The sequence below is a fragment of the Lithobates pipiens genome, unplaced genomic scaffold, assembly GCF_037356315.1.
Source record: "Lithobates pipiens isolate NorthernLeopardFrog02 unplaced genomic scaffold, aLitPip1_a1.2 Scaffold_8, whole genome shotgun sequence".
Classification (NCBI taxonomy): Eukaryota; Metazoa; Chordata; class Amphibia; order Anura; family Ranidae; genus Lithobates; species Lithobates pipiens.
In genome coordinates, this window is record NW_027507903.1 from 568,984,079 (window position 1) to 569,001,578 (window position 17,500).

At 45.8% G+C, this 17,500-nt stretch overlaps 13 non-coding genes across 13 annotated transcripts; 9 read left to right on the forward strand and 4 right to left on the reverse strand.

Moving 5' to 3' along the window:
* The first annotated feature begins 1,215 nt into the window (after positions 1 to 1,215).
* On the forward strand, positions 1,216 to 1,287 carry TRNAE-UUC (transfer RNA glutamic acid (anticodon UUC)). Its single transcript has one exon. It is a non-coding gene; the product is annotated as a tRNA-Glu (tRNA).
* An 848-nt stretch (positions 1,288 to 2,135) lies between these two features.
* TRNAK-CUU (transfer RNA lysine (anticodon CUU)) lies at positions 2,136 to 2,208 on the reverse strand. Its single transcript has one exon. It is a non-coding gene; the product is annotated as a tRNA-Lys (tRNA).
* A 1,233-nt stretch (positions 2,209 to 3,441) lies between these two features.
* TRNAE-UUC (transfer RNA glutamic acid (anticodon UUC)) lies at positions 3,442 to 3,513 on the forward strand. The gene has a single exon. It is a non-coding gene; the product is annotated as a tRNA-Glu (tRNA).
* Positions 3,514 to 5,653: 2,140 nt separating this feature from the next.
* Positions 5,654 to 5,725, forward strand: TRNAE-UUC (transfer RNA glutamic acid (anticodon UUC)). Its single transcript has one exon. It is a non-coding gene; the product is annotated as a tRNA-Glu (tRNA).
* A 3,253-nt stretch (positions 5,726 to 8,978) lies between these two features.
* Positions 8,979 to 9,050, forward strand: TRNAE-UUC (transfer RNA glutamic acid (anticodon UUC)). Its single transcript has one exon. It is a non-coding gene; the product is annotated as a tRNA-Glu (tRNA).
* An 848-nt stretch (positions 9,051 to 9,898) lies between these two features.
* Positions 9,899 to 9,971, reverse strand: TRNAM-CAU (transfer RNA methionine (anticodon CAU)). The gene has a single exon. It is a non-coding gene; the product is annotated as a tRNA-Met (tRNA).
* A 120-nt stretch (positions 9,972 to 10,091) lies between these two features.
* TRNAE-UUC (transfer RNA glutamic acid (anticodon UUC)) lies at positions 10,092 to 10,163 on the forward strand. The gene has a single exon. It is a non-coding gene; the product is annotated as a tRNA-Glu (tRNA).
* A 2,155-nt stretch (positions 10,164 to 12,318) lies between these two features.
* TRNAE-UUC (transfer RNA glutamic acid (anticodon UUC)) lies at positions 12,319 to 12,390 on the forward strand. The gene has a single exon. It is a non-coding gene; the product is annotated as a tRNA-Glu (tRNA).
* An 848-nt stretch (positions 12,391 to 13,238) lies between these two features.
* Positions 13,239 to 13,311, reverse strand: TRNAM-CAU (transfer RNA methionine (anticodon CAU)). Its single transcript has one exon. It is a non-coding gene; the product is annotated as a tRNA-Met (tRNA).
* A 120-nt stretch (positions 13,312 to 13,431) lies between these two features.
* Positions 13,432 to 13,503, forward strand: TRNAE-UUC (transfer RNA glutamic acid (anticodon UUC)). Its single transcript has one exon. It is a non-coding gene; the product is annotated as a tRNA-Glu (tRNA).
* A 1,042-nt stretch (positions 13,504 to 14,545) lies between these two features.
* On the forward strand, positions 14,546 to 14,617 carry TRNAE-UUC (transfer RNA glutamic acid (anticodon UUC)). The gene has a single exon. It is a non-coding gene; the product is annotated as a tRNA-Glu (tRNA).
* Positions 14,618 to 16,578: 1,961 nt separating this feature from the next.
* TRNAM-CAU (transfer RNA methionine (anticodon CAU)) lies at positions 16,579 to 16,651 on the reverse strand. Its single transcript has one exon. It is a non-coding gene; the product is annotated as a tRNA-Met (tRNA).
* A 120-nt stretch (positions 16,652 to 16,771) lies between these two features.
* TRNAE-UUC (transfer RNA glutamic acid (anticodon UUC)) lies at positions 16,772 to 16,843 on the forward strand. The gene has a single exon. It is a non-coding gene; the product is annotated as a tRNA-Glu (tRNA).
* The last annotated feature ends 657 nt before the right edge of the window (positions 16,844 to 17,500 follow it).

Here is a 17,500-nt window from a genome sequence, read left to right on the forward strand (position 1 = left end):
TGTGTGTCATAGCTGGCCACCATACTTGGAAGCTGATGGCGGTGGCACATCTTTTTTTCCCTTTGGTTTTCTCTATTTTTCTCAAAACAAGGCAGCTAGTTTTCCCATATGGTCTAGCGGTTAGTATTCTTGGTTTTCACCCAGGCGGCCCGGGTTCGACTCCCGGTATGGGAAATGCAAGTCCTTTTAACGACCCGCACACTCCTAGTGCTGAAACCTCAAAGCTGTTTTTCCATTGTAACCTCCAATCATTCCCTTGTTGTCAAAGTACCAAGGGTCAAAGCCAGGGATGCAGACAAGACAGGTCAAGCCGGGTCAGGACAGGAAATGAAATACTATCAGGAACACAGGAACTCACAGGGCAAGCTGAAGTTCATCCAGCAACTAATGGCTCATGCACGCGCTTTGGCGTACGTATATGCGCACTGGCACATGAATTTTCACACATGAATAATATCAGGATCACAGGAACTCACAGGGGAAGCTGAAGATCATCCAGCAACTAATGGCTTATGCTGCTAGCTTTAAATAGGCCACTGGGCACCAGAAATTGTCACGCATTGTGTGCGCTTTGGCGTACGCACATGCGTACTTGCACATGAAGTTTCTCGGCCGTTCTCGCTCTTCTGCACATTTGCATTGGCAAATATCTATGTGCCAATCTTCTGCAAACCATTCTCTGACAGAGACATCATCTTTTTTTTCCACACCTTTGAAAAAGCCCTTTTGAATTCCTCGGTGCTTTGTTCTTTCTGTGTGATGAAACTAAGGGAAGCATGTCACATAGATGGAAAATGCCTCTGTTGTTCCAGGATGAGTAGACATTGTATCTTGCAAGGTCTGTTGGATGCAGAGCTAAAGATTTTAGCTGGGTGGAATATGGTGGAAGGCAAAAGAGCACTGAAAGCTTGATCTTCCGGTCAATTTTCCATCCATATGGTTTCCTACAAGACCTAAGGGATGAAGAGTAGTGTTTTTCATAGATTAAGGACCCCAAGGCTCACAAAACGATTAGAGAGTAGTGCACCGTGTGAGGATCGAACTCACGACCTTCAGATTATGAGACTGATGCGCTACCTGCTGCGCTAACGAGGCCAATTAGTGAAAGTGATATGTGTGTCATAGCTGGCCACCATACTTGGAAGCTGATGGCGGTGGCACATCTTTTTTTCCCTTTGGTTTTCTCTATTTTTCTCAAAATAAGGCAGCTAGTTTTCCCATATGGTCTAGCGGTTAGGATTCCTGGTTTTCACCCAGGCGGCCCGGGTTCGACTCCCGGTATGGGAAATGCAAGTCTTTTTAACGACCCGCACACTCCTAGTGCTGAAACCTCAAAGCTGTTTTTCCATTGTAACCTCCAATCATTCCCTTGTTGTCAAAGTACCAAGGGTCAAAGCCAGGGATGCAGACAAGACAGGTCAAGCCGGGTCAGGACAGGAAATGAAATACTATCAGGAACACAGGAACTCACAGGGCAAGCTGAAGTTCATCCAGCAACTAATGGCTCATGCACGCGCTTTGGCGTACGTATATGCGCACTGGCACATGAATTTTCACACATGAATAATATCAGGATCACAGGAACTCACAGGGGAAGCTGAAGATCATCCAGCAACTAATGGCTTATGCTGCTAGCTTTAAATAGGCCACTGGGCACCAGAAATTGTCACGCATTGTGTGCGCTTTGGCGTACGCACATACGTACTAGCACATGAAGTTTCTCGGCCGTTCTCGCTCTTCTGCACATTTGCATTGGCAAATATCTATGTGCCAATCTTCTGCAAACCATTCTCTGACAGAGACATCATCTTTTTTTTCCACACCTTTGAAAAAGCCCTTTTGAATTCCTCGGTGCTTTGTTCTTTCTGTGTGATGAAACTAAGGGAAGCATGTCACATAGATGGAAAATGCCTCTGTTGTTCCAGGATGAGTAGACATTGTATCTTGCAAGGTCTGTTGGATGCAGAGCTAAAGATTTTAGCTGGGTGGAATATGGTGGAAGGCAAAAGAGCACTGAAAGCTTGATCTTCCGGTCAATTTTCCATCCATATGGTTTCCTACAAGACCTAAGGGATGAAGAGTAGTGTTTTTCATAGATTAAGGACCCCAAGGCTCACAAAATGGTTAGAGAGTAGTGCCCCGTGTGAGGATCGAACTCACGACCTTCAGATTAAGAGACTGACGCTCTACCTGCTGCGCTAATGAGGCCAATTAGTGAAAGTGATATGTGTGTCATAGCTGGCCACCATACTTGGAAGCTGATGGCGGTGGCACATCTTTTTTTCCCTTTGGTTTTCTCTATTTTTCTCAAAACAAGGCAGCTAGTTTTCCCATATGGTCTAGCGGTTAGGATTCCTGGTTTTCACCCAGGCGGCCCGGGTTCCACTCCCGGTATGGGAAATGCAAGTCCTTTTAACGACCCGCACACTCCTAGTGCTGAAACCTCAAAGCTGTTTTTCCATTGTAACCTCCAATCATTCCCTTGTTGTCAAAGTACCAAGGGTCAAAGCCAGGGATGCAGACAAGACAGGTCAAGCCGGGTCAGGACAGGAAATGAAATACTATCAGGAACACAGGAACTCACAGGGCAAGCTGAAGTTCATCCAGCAACTAATGGCTCATGCACGCGCTTTGGCGTACGTATATGCGCACTGGCACATGAATTTTCACACATGAATAATATCAGGATCACAGGAACTCACAGGGGAAGCTGAAGATCATCCAGCAACTAATGGCTTATGCTGCTAGCTTTAAATAGGCCACTGGGCACCAGAAATTGTCACGCATTGTGTGCGCTTTGGCGTACGCACATACGTACTAGCACATGAAGTTTCTCGGCCGTTCTCGCTCTTCTGCACATTTGCATTGGCAAATATCTATGTGCCAATCTTCTGCAAACCATTCTCTGACAGAGACATCATCTTTTTTTTCCACACCTTTGAAAAAGCCCTTTTGAATTCCTCGGTGCTTTGTTCTTTCTGTGTGATGAAACTAAGGGAAGCATGTCACATAGATGGAAAATGCCTCTGTTGTTCCAGGATGAGTAGACATTGTATCTTGCAAGGTCTGTTGGATGCAGAGCTAAAGATTTTAGCTGGGTGGAATATGGTGGAAGGCAAAAGAGCACTGAAAGCTTGATCTTCCGGTCAATTTTCCATCCATATGGTTTCCTACAAGACCTAAGGGATGAAGAGTAGTGTTTTTCATAGATTAAGGACCCCAAGGCTCACAAAATGATTAGAGGGTAGTGCCCCGTGTGAGGATCGAACTCACTACCTTCAGATTATGAGACTGACACGCTACCTGCTGCGCTAACGAGGCCAATTAGTGAAAGGGATATGTGTGTCATAGCTGGCCACCATACTTGGAAGCTGATGGCGGTTGCACATCTTTTTTTCCCTTTGGTTTTCTCTATTTTTCTCCAAACAAGGAATCTAGTTTTCCCATATGGTCTAGCGGTTAGGATTCCTGGTTTTCACCCAGGCGGCCCGGGTTCGACTCCCGGTATGGGAAATGCAAGTCCTTTTAACGACCCGCACACTCCTAGTGCTGAAACCTCAAAGCTGTTTTTCCATTGTAACCTCCAATCATTCCCTTGTTGTCAAAGTACCAAGGGTCAAAGCCAGGGATGCAGACAAGACAGGTCAAGCCGGGTCAGGACAGGAAATGAAATACTATCAGGAACACAGGAACTCACAGGGCAAGCTGAAGTTCATCCAGCAACTAATGGCTCATGCACGCGCTTTGGCGTACGTATATGCGCACTGGCACATGAATAATATCAGGATCACAGGAACTCACAGGGGAAGCTGAAGATCATCCAGCAACTAATGGCTTATGCTGCTAGCTTTAAATAGGCCACTGGGCACCAGAAATTGTCACGCATTGTGTGCGCTTTGGCGTACGCACATGCGTACTAGCACATGAAGTTTCTCGGCCGTTCTCGCTCTTCTGCACATTTGCATTGGCAAATATCTATGTGCCAATCTTCTGCAAACCATTCTCTGACAGAGACATCATCTTTTTTTTCCACACCTTTGAAAAAGCCCTTTTGAATTCCTCGGTGCTTTGTTCTTTCTGTGTGATGAAACTAAGGGAAGCATGTCACATAGATGGAAAATGCCTCTGTTGTTCCAGGATGAGTAGACATTGTATCTTGCAAGGTCTGTTGGATGCAGAGCTAAAGATTTTAGCTGGGTGGAATATGGTGGAAGGCAAAAGAGCACTGAAAGCTTGATCTTCCGGTCAATTTTCCATCCATATGGTTTCCTACAAGACCTAAGGGATGAAGAGTAGTGTTTTTCATAGATTAAGGACCCCAAGGCTCACAAAACGATTAGAGAGTAGTGCACCGTGTGAGGATCGAACTCACGACCTTCAGATTATGAGACTGACGCGCTACCTGCTGCGCTAACGAGGCCAATTAGTGAAAGTGATATGTGTGTCATAGCTGGCCACCATACTTGGAAGCTGATGGCGGTGGCACATCTTTTTTTCCCTTTGGTTTTCTCTATTTTTCTCAAAACAAGGCAGCTAGTTTTCCCATATGGTCTAGCGTTTAGGAATCCTGTTTTTCACCCAGGCGGCCCGGGTTCAACTCCCGGTATGGGAAATGCAAGTCCTTTTAACGACCCGCACACTCCTAGTGCTGAAACCTCAAAGCTGTTTTTCCATTGAAACCTCCAATCATTCCCTTGTTGTCAAAGTACCAAGGGTCAAAGCCAGGGATGCAGACAAGACAGGTCAAGCCGGGTCAGGACAGGAAATGAAATACTATCAGGAACACAGGAACTCACAGGGCAAGCTGAAGTTCATCCAGCAACTAATGGCTCATGCACGCGCTTTGGCGTACGTATATGCGCACTGGCACATGAATTTTCACACATGAATAATATCAGGATCACAGGAACTCACAGGGGAAGCTGAAGATCATCCAGCAACTAATGGCTTATGCTGCTAGCTTTAAATAGGCCACTGGGCACCAGAAATTGTCACGCATTGTGTGCGCTTTGGCGTACGCACATGCGTACTAGCACATGAAGTTTCTCGGCCGTTCTCGCTCTTCTGCACATTTGCATTGGCAAATATCTATGTGCCAATCTTCTGCAAACCATTCTCTGACAGAGACATCATCTTTTTTTTCCACACCTTTGAAAAAGCCCTTTTGAATTCCTCGGTGCTTTGTTCTTTCTGTGTGATGAAACTAAGGGAAGCATGTCACATAGATGGAAAATGCCTCTGTTGTTCCAGGATGAGTAGACATTGTATCTTGCAAGGTCTGTTGGATGCAGAGCTAAAGATTTTAGCTGGGTGGAATATGGTGGAAGGCAAAAGAGCACTGAAAGCTTGATCTTCCGGTCAATGTTCCATCCATATGGTTTCCTACAAGACCTAAGGGATGAAGAGTAGTGTTTTTCATAGATTAAGGACCCCAAGGCTCACAAAATGATTAGAGGGTAGTGCCCCGTGTGAGGATCGAACTCACTACCTTCAGATTATGAGACTGACACGCTACCTGCTGCGCTAACGAGGCCAATTAGTGAAAGGGATATGTGTGTCATAGCTGGCCACCATACTTGGAAGCTGATGGCGGTTGCACATCTTTTTTTCCCTTTGGTTTTCTCTATTTTTCTCCAAACAAGGAATCTAGTTTTCCCATATGGTCTAGCGGTTAGGATTCCTGGTTTTCACCCAGGCGGCCCGGGTTCGACTCCCGGTATGGGAAATGCAAGTCCTTTTAACGACCCGCACACTCCTAGTGCTGAAACCTCAAAGCTGTTTTTCCATTGTAACCTCCAATCATTCCCTTGTTGTCAAAGTACCAAGGGTCAAAGCCAGGGATGCAGACAAGACAGGTCAAGCCGGGTCAGGACAGGAAATGAAATACTATCAGGAACACAGGAACTCACAGGGCAAGCTGAAGTTCATCCAGCAACTAATGGCTCATGCACGCGCTTTGGCGTACGTATATGCGCACTGGCACATGAATAATATCAGGATCACAGGAACTCACAGGGGAAGCTGAAGATCATCCAGCAACTAATGGCTTATGCTGCTAGCTTTAAATAGGCCACTGGGCACCAGAAATTGTCACGCATTGTGTGCGCTTTGGCGTACGCACATGCGTACTAGCACATGAAGTTTCTCGGCCGTTCTCGCTCTTCTGCACATTTGCATTGGCAAATATCTATGTGCCAATCTTCTGCAAACCATTCTCTGACAGAGACATCATCTTTTTTTTCCACACCTTTGAAAAAGCCCTTTTGAATTCCTCGGTGCTTTGTTCTTTCTGTGTGATGAAACTAAGGGAAGCATGTCACATAGATGGAAAATGCCTCTGTTGTTCCAGGATGAGTAGACATTGTATCTTGCAAGGTCTGTTGGATGCAGAGCTAAAGATTTTAGCTGGGTGGAATATGGTGGAAGGCAAAAGAGCACTGAAAGCTTGATCTTCCGGTCAATTTTCCATCCATATGGTTTCCTACAAGACCTAAGGGATGAAGAGTAGTGTTTTTCATAGATTAAGGACCCCAAGGCTCACAAAACGATTAGAGAGTAGTGCACCGTGTGAGGATCGAACTCACGACCTTCAGATTATGAGACTGACGCGCTACCTGCTGCGCTAACGAGGCCAATTAGTGAAAGTGATATGTGTGTCATAGCTGGCCACCATACTTGGAAGCTGATGGCGGTGGCACATCTTTTTTTCCCTTTGGTTTTCTCTATTTTTCTCAAAACAAGGCAGCTAGTTTTCCCATATGGTCTAGCGTTTAGGAATCCTGTTTTTCACCCAGTCGGCCCGGGTTCAACTCCCGGTATGGGAAATGCAAGTCCTTTTAACGACCCGCACACTCCTAGTGCTGAAACCTCAAAGCTGTTTTTCCATTGAAACCTCCAATCATTCCCTTGTTGTCAAAGTACCAAGGGTCAAAGCCAGGGATGCAGACAAGACAGGTCAAGCCGGGTCAGGACAGGAAATGAAATACTATCAGGAACACAGGAACTCACAGGGCAAGCTGAAGTTCATCCAGCAACTAATGGCTCATGCACGCGCTTTGGCGTACGTATATGCGCACTGGCACATGAATTTTCACACATGAATAATATCAGGATCACAGGAACTCACAGGGGAAGCTGAAGATCATCCAGCAACTAATGGCTTATGCTGCTAGCTTTAAATAGGCCACTGGGCACCAGAAATTGTCACGCATTGTGTGCGCTTTGGCGTACGCACATGCGTACTAGCACATGAAGTTTCTCGGCCGTTCTCGCTCTTCTGCACATTTGCATTGGCAAATATCTATGTGCCAATCTTCTGCAAACCATTCTCTGACAGAGACATCATCTTTTTTTTCCACACCTTTGAAAAAGCCCTTTTGAATTCCTCGGTGCTTTGTTCTTTCTGTGTGATGAAACTAAGGGAAGCATGTCACATAGATGGAAAATGCCTCTGTTGTTCCAGGATGAGTAGACATTGTATCTTGCAAGGTCTGTTGGATGCAGAGCTAAAGATTTTAGCTGGGTGGAATATGGTGGAAGGCAAAAGAGCACTGAAAGCTTGATCTTCCGGTCAATGTTCCATCCATATGGTTTCCTACAAGACCTAAGGGATGAAGAGTAGTGTTTTTCATAGATTAAGGACCCCAAGGCTCACAAAATGGTTAGAGAGTAGTGCCCCGTGTGAGGATCGAACTCACGACCTTCAGATTATGAGACTGACGCTCTACCTGCTGCGCTAAAGAGGCCAATTAGTGAAAGTGATATGTGTGTCATAGCTGGCCACCATACTTGGAAGCTGATGGCGGTGGCACATCTTTTTTTCCCTTTGGTTTTCTCTATTTTTCTCAAAACAAGGCAGCTAGTTTTCCCATATGGTCTAACGGTTAGGATTCCTGGTTTTCACCCAGGCGGCCCGGGTTCGACTCCCGGTATGGGAAATGCAAGTCCTTTTAACGACCCGCACACTCCTAGTGCTGAAACCTCAAAGCTGTTTTTCCATTGTAACCTCCAATCATTCCCTTGTTGTCAAAGTACCAAGGGTCAAAGCCAGGGATGCAGACAAGACAGGTCAAGCCGGGTCAGGACAGGAAATGAAATACTATCAGGAACACAGGAACTCACAGGGCAAGCTGAAGTTCATCCAGCAACTAATGGCTCATGCACGCGCTTTGGCGTACGTATATGCGCACTGGCACATGAATTTTCACACATGAATAATATCAGGATCACAGGAACTCACAGGGGAAGCTGAAGATCATCCAGCAACTAATGGCTTATGCTGCTAGCTTTAAATAGGCCACTGGGCACCAGAAATTGTCACGCATTGTGTGCGCTTTGGCGTACGCACATGCGTACTAGCACATGAAGTTTCTCGGCCGTTCTCACTCTTCTGCACATTTGCATTGGCAAATATCTATGTGCCAATCTTCTGCAAACCATTCTCTGACAGAGACATCATCTTTTTTTTCCACACCTTTGAAAAAGCCCTTTTGAATTCCTCGGTGCTTTGTTCTTTCTGTGTGATGAAACTAAGGGAAGCATGTCACATAGATGGAAAATGCCTCTGTTGTTCCAGGATGAGTAGACATTGTATCTTGCAAGGTCTGTTGGATGCAGAGCTAAAGATTTTAGCTGGGTGGAATATGGTGGAAGGCAAAAGAGCACTGAAAGCTTGATCTTCCGGTCAATTTTCCATCCATATGGTTTCCTACAAGACCTAAGGGATGAAGAGTAGTGTTTTTCATAGATTAAGGACCCCAAGGCTCACAAAACGATTAGAGAGTAGTGCCCCGTGTGAGGATCGAACTCACGACCTTCTGATTATGAGACTGACGCGCTACCTGCTGCGCTAACGAGGCCAATTAGTGAAAGTGATATGTGTGTCATAGCTGGCCACCATACTTGGAAGCGGATGGCGGTGGCACATCTTTTTTTCCCTTTGGTTTTCTCTATTTTTCTCAAAACAAGGCAGCTAGTTTTCCCATATGGTCTAGCGGTTAGGATTCCTGGTTTTCACCCAGGCGGCCCGGGTTCGACTCCCGGTATGGGAAATGCAAGTCCTTTTAACGACCCGCACACTTCTAGTGCTGAAACCTCAAAGCTGTTTTTCCATTGTAACCTCCAATCATTCCCTTGTTGTCAAAGTACCAAGGGTCAAAGCCAGGGATGCAGACAAGACAGGTCAAGCCGGGTCAGGACAGGAAATGAAATACTATCAGGAACACAGGAACTCACAGGGCAAGCTGAAGTTCATCCAGCAACTAATGGCTCATGCACGCGCTTTGGCGTACGTATATGCGCACTGGCACATGAATTTTCACACATGAATAATATCAGGATCACAGGAACTCACAGGGGAAGCTGAAGATCATCCAGCAACTAATGGCTTATGCTGCTAACTTTAAATAGGCCACTGGGCACCAGAAATTGTCACGCATTGTGTGCGCTTTGGCGTACGCACATGCGTACTAGCACATGAAGTTTCTCGGCCGTTCTCGCTCTTCTGCACATTTGCATTGGCAAATATCTATGTGCCAATCTTCTGCAAACCATTCTCTGACAGAGACATCATCTTTTTTTTCCACACCTTTGAAAAAGCCCTTTTGAATTCCTCGGTGCTTTGTTCTTTCTGTGTGATGAAACTAAGGGAAGCATGTCACATAGATGGAAAATGCCTCTGTTGTTCCAGGATGAGTAGACATTGTATCTTGCAAGGTCTGTTGGATGCAGAGCTAAAGATTTTAGCTGGGTGGAATATGGTGGAAGGCAAAAGAGCACTGAAAGCTTGATCTTCCGGTCAATTTTCCATCCATATGGTTTCCTACAAGACCTAAGGGATGAAGAGTAGTGTTTTTCATAGATTAAGGACCCCAAGGCTCACAAAACGGTTAGAGGGTAGTGCCCCGTGTGAGGATCGAACTCACGACCTTCAGATTATGAGACTGACGCGCTACCTGCTGCGCTAACGAGGCCAATTAGTGAAAGTGATATGTGTGTCATAGCTGGCCACCATACTTGGAAGCTGATGGCGGTGGCACATCTTTTTTTCCCTTTGGTTTTCTCTATTTTTCTCAAAACAAGGCAGCTAGTTTTCCCATATGGTCTAGCGGTTAGGATTCCTGGTTTTCACCCAGGCGGCCCGGGTTCGACTCCCGGTATGGGAAATGCAAGTCCTTTTAACGACCCGCACACTCCTAGTGCTGAAACCTCAAAGCTGTTTTTCCATTGTAACCTCCAATCATTCCCTTGTTGTCAAAGTACCAAGGGTCAAAGCCAGGGATGCAGACAAGACAGGTCAAGCCGGGTCAGGACAGGAAATGAAATACTATCAGGAACACAGGAACTCACAGGGCAAGCTGAAGTTCATCCAGCAACTAATGGCTCATGCACGCGCTTTGGCGTACGTATATGCGCACTGGCACATGAATTTTCACACATGAATAATATCAGGATCACAGGAACTCACAGGGGAAGCTGAAGATCATCCAGCAACTAATGGCTTATGCTGCTAGCTTTAAATAGGCCACTGGGCACCAGAAATTGTCACGCATTGTGTGCGCTTTGGCGTACGCACATGCGTACTAGCACATGAAGTTTCTCGGCCGTTCTCGCTCTTCTGCACATTTGCATTGGCAAATATCTATGTGCCAATCTTCTGCAAACCATTCTCTGACAGAGACATCATCTTTTTTTTCCACACCTTTGAAAAAGCCCTTTTGAATTCCTCGGTGCTTTGTTCTTTCTGTGTGATGAAACTAAGGGAAGCATGTCACATAGATGGAAAATGCCTCTGTTGTTCCAGGATGAGTAGACATTGTATCTTGCAAGGTCTGTTGGATGCAGAGCTAAAGATTTTAGCTGGGTGGAATATGGTGGAAGGCAAAAGAGCACTGAAAGCTTGATCTTCCGGTCAATTTTCCATCCATATGGTTTCCTACAAGACCTAAGGGATGAAGAGTAGTGTTTTTCATAGATTAAGGACCCCAAGGCTCACAAAATGGTTAGAGAGTAGTGCCTCGTGTGAGGATCGAACTCACGACCTTCAGATTATGAGACTGACCGCGCTACCTGCTGCGCTAACGAGGCCAATTAGTGAAAGTGATATGTGTGTCATAGCTGGCCACCATACTTGGAAGCTGATGGCGGTGGCACATCTTTTTTTCCCTTTGGTTTTCTCTATTTTTCTCAAAACAAGGCAGCTAGTTTTCCCATATGGTCTAACGGTTAGGATTCCTGGTTTTCACCCAGGCGGCCCGGGTTCGACTCCCGGTATGGGAAATGCAAGTCCTTTTAACGACCCGCACACTCCTAGTGCTGAAACCTCAAAGCTGTTTTTCCATTGTAACCTCCAATCATTCCCTTGTTGTCAAAGTACCAAGGGTCAAAGCCAGGGATGCAGACAAGACAGGTCAAGCCGGGTCAGGACAGGAAATGAAATACTATCAGGAACACAGGAACTCACAGGGCAAGCTGAAGTTCATCCAGCAACTAATGGCTCATGCACGCGCTTTGGCGTACGTATATGCGCACTGGCACATGAATTTTCACACATGAATAATATCAGGATCACAGGAACTCACAGGGGAAGCTGAAGATCGTCCAGCAACTAATGGCTTATGCTGCTAGCTTTAAATAGGCCACTGGGCACCAGAAATTGTCACGCATTGTGTGCGCTTTGGCGTACGCACATGCGTACTAGCACATGAAGTTTCTCGGCCGTTCTCGCTCTTCTGCACATTTGCATTGGCAAATATCTATGTGCCAATCTTCTGCAAACCATTCTCTGACAGAGACATCATCTTTTTTTTCCACACCTTTGAAAAAGCCCTTTTGAATTCCTCTGTGCTTTGTTCTTTCTGTGTGATGAAACTAAGGGAAGCATGTCACATAGATGGAAAATGCCTCTGTTGTTCCAGGATGAGTAGACATTGTATCTTGCAAGGTCTGTTGGATGCAGAGCTAAAGATTTTAGCTGGGTGGAATATGGTGGAAGGCAAAAGAGCACTGAAAGCTTGATCTTCCGGTCAATTTTCCATCCATATGGTTTCCTACAAGACCTAAGGGATGAAGAGTAGTGTTTTTCATAGATTAAGGACCCCAAGGCTCACAAAACGATTAGAGAGTAGTGCCCCGTGTGAGGATCGAACTCACGACCTTCTGATTATGAGACTGACGCGCTACCTGCTGCGCTAACGAGGCCAATTAGTGAAAGTGATATGTGTGTCATAGCTGGCCACCATACTTGGAAGCTGATGGCGGTGGCACATCTTTTTTTCCCTTTGGTTTTCTCTATTTTTCTCAAAACAAGGCAGCTAGTTTTCCCATATGGTCTAGCGGTTAGGATTCCTGGTTTTCACCCAGGCGGCCCGGGTTCGACTCCCGGTATGGGAAATGCAAGTCCTTTTAACGACCCGCACACTTCTAGTGCTGAAACCTCAAAGCTGTTTTTCCATTGTAACCTCCAATCATTCCCTTGTTGTCAAAGTACCAAGGGTCAAAGCCAGGGATGCAGACAAGACAGGTCAAGCCGGGTCAGGACAGGAAATGAAATACTATCAGGAACACAGGAACTCACAGGGCAAGCTGAAGTTCATCCAGCAACTAATGGCTCATGCACGCGCTTTGGCGTACGTATATGCGCACTGGCACATGAATTTTCACACATGAATAATATCAGGATCACAGGAACTCACAGGGGAAGCTGAAGATCATCCAGCAACTAATGGCTTATGCTGCTAACTTTAAATAGGCCACTGGGCACCAGAAATTGTCACGCATTGTGTGCGCTTTGGCGTACGCACATGCGTACTAGCACATGAAGTTTCTCGGCCGTTCTCGCTCTTCTGCACATTTGCATTGGCAAATATCTATGTGCCAATCTTCTGCAAACCATTCTCTGACAGAGACATCATCTTTTTTTTCCACACCTTTGAAAAAGCCCTTTTGAATTCCTCGGTGCTTTGTTCTTTCTGTGTGATGAAACTAAGGGAAGCATGTCACATAGATGGAAAATGCCTCTGTTGTTCCAGGATGAGTAGACATTGTATCTTGCAAGGTCTGTTGGATGCAGAGCTAAAGATTTTAGCTGGGTGGAATATGGTGGAAGGCAAAAGAGCACTGAAAGCTTGATCTTCCGGTCAATTTTCCATCCATATGGTTTCCTACAAGACCTAAGGGATGAAGAGTAGTGTTTTTCATAGATTAAGGACCCCAAGGCTCACAAAACGGTTAGAGGGTAGTGCCCCGTGTGAGGATCGAACTCACGACCTTCAGATTATGAGACTGACGCGCTACCTGCTGCGCTAACGAGGCCAATTAGTGAAAGTGATATGTGTGTCATAGCTGGCCACCATACTTGGAAGCTGATGGCGGTGGCACATCTTTTTTTCCCTTTGGTTTTCTCTATTTTTCTAAAAACAAGGCAGCTAGTTTTCCCATATGGTCTAGCGGTTAGGATTCCTGGTTTTCACCCAGGCGGCCCGGGTTCGACTCCCGGTATGGGAAATGCAAGTCCTTTTAACGACCCGCACACTCCTAGTGCTGAAACCTCAAAGCTGTTTTTCCATTGTAACCTCCAATCATTCCCTTGTTGTCAAAGTACCAAGGGTCAAAGCCAGGGATGCAGACAAGACAGGTCAAGCCGGGTCAGGACAGGAAATGAAATACTATCAGGAACACAGGAACTCACAGGGCAAGCTGAAGTTCATCCAGCAACTAATGGCTCATGCACGCGCTTTGGCGTACGTATATGCGCACTGGCACATGAATTTTCACACATGAATAATATCAGGATCACAGGAACTCACAGGGGAAGCTGAAGATCATCCAGCAACTAATGGCTTATGCTGCTAGCTTTAAATAGGCCACTGGGCACCAGAAATTGTCACGCATTGTGTGCGCTTTGGCGTACGCACATGCGTACTAGCACATGAAGTTTCTCGGCCGTTCTCGCTCTTCTGCACATTTGCATTGGCAAATATCTATGTGCCAATCTTCTGCAAACCATTCTCTGACAGAGACATCATCTTTTTTTTCCACACCTTTGAAAAAGCCCTTTTGAATTCCTCGGTGCTTTGTTCTTTCTGTGTGATGAAACTAAGGGAAGCATGTCACATAGATGGAAAATGCCTCTGTTGTTCCAGGATGAGTAGACATTGTATCTTGCAAGGTCTGTTGGATGCAGAGCTAAAGATTTTAGCTGGGTGGAATATGGTGGAAGGCAAAAGAGCACTGAAAGCTTGATCTTCCGGTCAATTTTCCATCCATATGGTTTCCTACAAGACCTAAGGGATGAAGAGTAGTGTTTTTCATAGATTAAGGACCCCAAGGCTCACAAAATGGTTAGAGAGTAGTGCCTCGTGTGAGGATCGAACTCACGACCTTCAGATTATGAGACTGACCGCGCTACCTGCTGCGCTAATGAGGCCAATTAGTGAAAGTGATATGTGTGTCATAGCTGGCCACCATACTTGGAAGCTGATGGCGGTGGCACATCTTTTTTTCCCTTTGGTTTTCTCTATTTTTCTCAAAACAAGGCAGCTAGTTTTCCCATATGGTCTAGCGGTTAGGATTCCTGGTTTTCACCCAGGCGGCCCGGGTTCGACTCCCGGTATGGGAAATGCAAGTCCTTTTAACGACCCGCACACTCCTAGTGCTGAAACCTCAAAGCTGTTTTTCCATTGTAACCTCCAATCATTCCCTTGTTGTCAAAGTACCAAGGGTCAAAGCCAGGGATGCAGACAAGACAGGTCAAGCCGGGTCAGGACAGGAAATGAAATACTATCAGGAACACAGGAACTCACAGGGCAAGCTGAAGTTCATCCAGCAACTAATGGCTCATGCACGCGCTTTGGCGTACGTATATGCGCACTGGCACATGAATTTTCACACATGAATAATATCAGGATCACAGGAACTCACAGGGGAAGCTGAAGATCATCCAGCAACTAATGGCTTATGCTGCTAGCTTTAAATAGGCCACTGGGCACCAGAAATTGTCACGCATTGTGTGCGCTTTGGCGTACGCACATGCGTACTAGCACATGAAGTTTCTCGGCCGTTCTCGCTCTTCTGCACATTTGCATTGGCAAATATCTATGTGCCAATCTTCTGCAAACCATTCTCTGACAGAGACATCATCTTTTTTTTCCACACCTTTGAAAAAGCCCTTTTGAATTCCTCGGTGCTTTGTTCTTTCTGTGTGATGAAACTAAGGGAAGCATGTCACATAGATGGAAAATGCCTCTGTTGTTCCAGGATGAGTAGACATTGTATCTTGCAAGGTCTGTTGGATGCAGAGCTAAAGATTTTAGCTGGGTGGAATATGGTGGAAGGCAAAAGAGCACTGAAAGCTTGATCTTCCGGTCAATTTTCGATCCATATGGTTTCCTACAAGACCTAAGGGATGAAGAGTAGTGTTTTTCATAGATTAAGGACCCCAAGGCTCACAAAACGATTAGAGAGTAGTGCCCCGTGTGAGGATCGAACTCACGACCTTCAGATTATGAGACTGACACGCTACCTGCTGCGCTAACGAGGCCAATTAGTGAAAGTGATATGTGTGTCATAGCTGGCCACCATACTTGGAAGCTGATGGCGGTGGCACATCTTTTTTTCCCTTTGGTTTTCTCTATTTTTCTCAAAACAAGGCAGCTAGTTTTCCCATATGGTCTAGCGGTTAGGATTCCTGGTTTTCACCCAGGCAGCCCGGGTTCGACTCCCGGTATGGGAAATGCAAGTCCTTTTAACGACCCGCACACTTCTAGTGCTGAAACCTCAAAGCTGTTTTTCCATTGTAACCTCCAATCATTCCCTTGTTGTCAAAGTACCAAGGGTCAAAGCCAGGGATGCAGACAAGACAGGTCAAGCCGGGTCAGGACAGGAAATTAAATACTATCAGGAACACAGGAACTCACAGGGCAAGCTGAAGTTCATCCAGCAACTAATGGCTCATGCACGCGCTTTGGCGTACGTATATGCGCACTGGCACATGAATTTTCACACATGAATAATATCAGGATCACAGGAACTCACAGGGGAAGCTGAAGATCATCCAGCAACTAATGGCTTATGCTGCTAACTTTAAATAGGCCACTGGGCACCAGAAATTGTCACGCATTGTGTGCGCTTTGGCGTACGCACATGCGTACTAGCACATGAAGTTTCTCGGCCGTTCTCGCTCTTCTGCACATTTGCATTGGCAAATATCTATGTGCCAATCTTCTGCAAACCATTCTCTGACAGAGACATCATCTTTTTTTTCCACACCTTTGAAAAAGCCCTTTTGAATTCCTCGGTGCTTTGTTCTTTCTGTGTGATGAAACTAAGGGAAGCATGTCACATAGATGGAAAATGCCTCTGTTGTTCCAGGATGAGTAGACATTGTATCTTGCAAGGTCTGTTGGATGCAGAGCTAAAGATTTTAGCTGGGTGGAATATGGTGGAAGGCAAAAGAGCACTGAAAGCTTGATCTTCCGGTCAATTTTCCATCCATATGGTTTCCTACAAGACCTAAGGGATGAAGAGTAGTGTTTTTCATAGATTAAGGACCCCAAGGCTCACAAAACGGTTAGAGGGTAGTGCCCCGTGTGAGGATCGAACTCACGACCTTCAGATTATGAGACTGACGCGCTACCTGCTGCGCTAACGAGGCCAATTAGTGAAAGTGATATGTGTGTCATAGCTGGCCACCATACTTGGAAGCTGATGGCGGTGGCACATCTTTTTTTCCCTTTGGTTTTCTCTATTTTTCTCAAAACAAGGCAGCTTGTTTTCCCATATGGTCTAGCGGTTAGGATTCCTGGTTTTCACCCAGGCGGCCCGGGTTCGACTCCCGGTATGGGAAATGCAAGTCCTTTTAACGACCCGCACACTCCTAGTGCTGAAACCTCAAAGCTGTTTTTCCATTGTAACCTCCAATCATTCCCTTGTTGTCAAAGTACCAAGGGTCAAAGCCAGGGATGCAGACAAGACAGGTCAAGCCGGGTCAGGACAGGAAATCAAATACTATCAGGAACACAGGAACTCACAGGGCAAGCTGAAGTTCATCCAGCAACTAATGGCTCATGCACGCGCTTTGGCGTACGTATATGCGCACTGGCACATGAATTTTCACACATGAATAATATCAGGATCACAGGAACTCACAGGGGAAGCTGAAGATCATCCAGCAACTAATGGCTTATGCTGCTAGCTTTAAATAGGCCACTGGGCACCATAAATTGTCACGCATTGTGTACGTTTTGGCGTACGCACATGCGTACCAGCACATGAAGTTTCTCGGCCGTTCTCGCTCTTCTGCACATTTGCATTGGCAAATATCTATGTGCCAATCTTCTGCAAACCATTCTCTGACAGAGACATCATCTTTTTTTTCCACACCTTTGAAAAAGCCCTTTTGAATTCCTCGGTGCTTTGTTCTTTCTGTGTGATGAAACTAAGGGAAGCATGTCACATAGATGGAAAATGCCTCTGTTGTTCCAGGATGAGTAGACATTGTATC